This window comes from Nicotiana attenuata, unplaced genomic scaffold (genome assembly GCF_001879085.1).
Source record: "Nicotiana attenuata strain UT unplaced genomic scaffold, NIATTr2, whole genome shotgun sequence".
Classification (NCBI taxonomy): Eukaryota; Viridiplantae; Streptophyta; class Magnoliopsida; order Solanales; family Solanaceae; genus Nicotiana; species Nicotiana attenuata.
In genome coordinates, this window is record NW_017670703.1 from 440456 (window position 1) to 443830 (window position 3375).

Below are 3375 nucleotides of genomic sequence, written 5' to 3' on the forward strand. Positions count from 1 at the left end.
AGGGGGCCCGCAGAAGCGAAAATGGGCCTGGGAGATTTTTCCGCAAAAGCGGACCAGCGGACCGTAGAAGCGGACCCGCTTACGCGATTGGTTGACCGCAGAAGCGGTCTTGGGGAAAAGTTGAGGAACCGCAGAAGCGGATAAGTAACCGGAAAAGCGGTGTCGCAGAAGTGACAAAAGGACTGCAAAAGCGGAAATAACTGTTCAGAAGGGGGTTTTTATTATAATATTTCATCCGCGAGGGTTATGTATTTTCCACCATTTTGAGCGAGCTTTGAGGCGATTTTGAAGAGGGATTCAAGGAGGAATGATTAGAGGTAAGTTCCTTGGCCTAAATACTCGAGATTTTGTTAAATTTAACATGGAAATTGGTTCGAATTCATTAAAAGGGGTAAAGCTAGGGCTTGAGTTTTTGATATTTCAAATTGGGATTTGATAGGTCATTTGAGCTCGGATTTGGGAGTTCTTGTTATGTGTGGACTCGTGGCGAGACGAGGAATCTGGTAATGTAAATTTTGTAATTTTTCGAGAAGCGGGCCCGGGGCTCGGGTTTTGCTAGTTTCGAGATTTTTGCTATTTCTTGGCTGTTTTCAATTGGGTATTGTTCCCTTGGCATATTGTAATGTATTCGCTCTGATTTTGGTTAGATTCGACGCGCGTGGAGGCCGATTCGAGGGGCAAAGGCGTCGCGAGCTAGAGATTTTACCGGTTCGAGGTGAGTAATACTTGTAAATGATATCCTGAGGGTTTGAAACCCCGGTGTATCACACTGTGACGCTATATTGAGGCGAGACACGCACTCCATGACGAGTGTGGGGTCGATTGTGAGTGGGGATTGTGGCTTAGTCCGCCCCGAACGGTGTCCAAGCTGTGCTTTGGACTATAGATTGATTTGTAAACATCCTACTTGGATTGTTATGATATATTTGGGCTGTGTGCCGACTATTTGAATCCCTTGGGGATTATTATCACTGCTTCCATGATATTCAGCATGCTATATGATTTCAGTCCTGAGTTTTAAGAACTGTTTCGAAATACTTAGTCACCTTCCAAAGGTTTTAAAGACTTAAACGATAATTTCCTAATAATTGGAATTGAGAATTAAAATCTGACTTTGCTGTATAACTCACATGCATATTCTGGACTGAGTGTGGATCGGGTTGCACGCCGCAGCGATGTCACGATGATATTACGCTTGGGCTGTAGGAGCCCTTCCGGAGTCTGAACCCCCACAGTGAGCGCAGGTACCCAAATGGATCGGGCTGTACGCCGCAGCGGTCATGTGCATTGCATTGCATTCATGCATTGGTTCCTGTTTGTACTACGTGTCATGACATTCAGCACTCTCATATCATTGGCATCCATGCTACTTCTTGCACTGTTTACCAGATACCCTGGTGTTATTTGTTGATGGAGTGTTGTGCCCGAGAGGCTGACTTATGTGCGGACTTGCACTATCTGATTACGCATTCATTTGCTTGACTGCTGGAAAAGGATATTTTCAAAAGAGGTTTTTAAAACTGAGCCAGATATTTTCTAAAGGATTTTTCACGGTTTTACTGTTTTCTCAAAGGGTTGTACTGTCCTATATAGCATGATGGAGTGCTCTTACGTGATTTCTTGCCTCTCAGTTATTATTTACTCTTATTACTCACTGAGTTGGAAGTACTCACTTTACTCCCTGCACCTCGCGTGCACTTGCAGGTATCGTTCACCCAGTAGCGGGTTATTAGCGGATTGAAGGTATTGTTGTTGTAGCTGAGCAAGGTGACCGCCAGCGTTCGCGGCACCGGATGTTGTCTTTTGTTTTCCAGAAATTTTACTTGTATATATTTATTTGTATATATTTATTAGCCTGTAGTTGTGTTAAGGTTTCCTTAGATGCTCGTGACTTGTGACACCTCGGTCGGGTAGTAACTAACAGTTTCTAAAGCCATTAAGTTGTATCTTCTATTCATTTATGTTTAATAATTCTTAGTGAAAGGATTTGGGTTAGTTGGTCGGCCTTGTCTTCACGAGAGGCGCCATCACGACCGGGCATGGGAATTGGGTCGTGACAAGTTGGTATCAGAGCCTAGGTTACTAGGTCTCACGAGTCATGAGCAGGTTTAGTAGAGTCTCGCGGATCGGTACGGAGACGTCTGTATTTATCCTCGAGAGGCTGCATAACCTTTAGGAAAACTTCCCATTCTTGGAATTCTTATTACTTGATTCAGCTTGAGATATAACTCTTGAAATTCCTTCCACACGTCTGTATGCGCACGTGAGCGCTCAGTATTATATGTGCCTTGATGGTTTGTGATTCCCTGATCGAGGGGCGAGATGTAATTTTCGTGAGTATGTTGGGCCAGTCTGGAGGACTTGAGGCCGGATCCTTGCCTATGGCTTGAGCACCGAGGTGCTGATTGTGTGAGCAAGTGTTTTGAACTTATATGTTCAGTATTGCCCCTATTAGCCGGAATGGCGGTTTGATATTCATGTGATGAGTATGTTAGTACTGCGAGATGTAATTATATGACTTGGTAGTGACGAAGAGGTCTGCAGGATAATAGATGAACTGTTAAGTGATTCGACTCCTATTGTGGATTGATGTGTAGCCCGAATTATGGGCGCGTGAAGAACATTGTCGTACCTCCTAGTTGGGAAGTGAAGTGCATTGCATGCGGCGGTTATGAGCTACGCGGATCAGAAGGCGCGGGATGTATCATTCAGGGTTGGCGAGAAGGTTCTCTTGAAAGTCTCGCCCATGAAGGGCATTATGAGGTTCGGGAAGAAAGGAAAGTTGAGCCCAAGGTTTATTGGCCCCTTTGAGGTGTTGAGGCGAGTTGGGGAGGTTGCTTATGAGCTTGCTTTACCCCCTAGTTTAACGGGAGTTCACCCAGTTTTTCATGTTTCGATGCTTCGGAAGTATCATGCCGACCTATCCCACGTGTTAGACTTCAGCACCATTCAGTTAGATGAGAGTTTGGGCTATGAGGAGGAGCCAGTTGCTATTATTGACAGACAGGATCGCCAGCTGAGGTCCAAGAGGATTTCTGCAGTGAGAGTCCAGTGGAGGGGCCAACCGGTCGAGGAGGCGACCTGGGAGTCCGAGCAGGACATGCGGAGCAGATATCCCCACTTATTCAGCAGTCAAGCTACTTTTCTATGTCCGTTCGAGGACGAACGTTTGTTTAATAACGCCACCTTCAAATGTGAGTTGTCATTTTTTTTCATGATTCTTGTTAACTCTAATAGATATAGTTTATAAACATTTGAAGGAGATCAAAAGTGCTTACTTTTGGCACATTTAAAGGATCAAAATTAGTCTGAAAATAGTTAAGGAAGTACTTTAAACCTATCCCAAACATAAGGGACTAGTTTGTCATTTTTGCT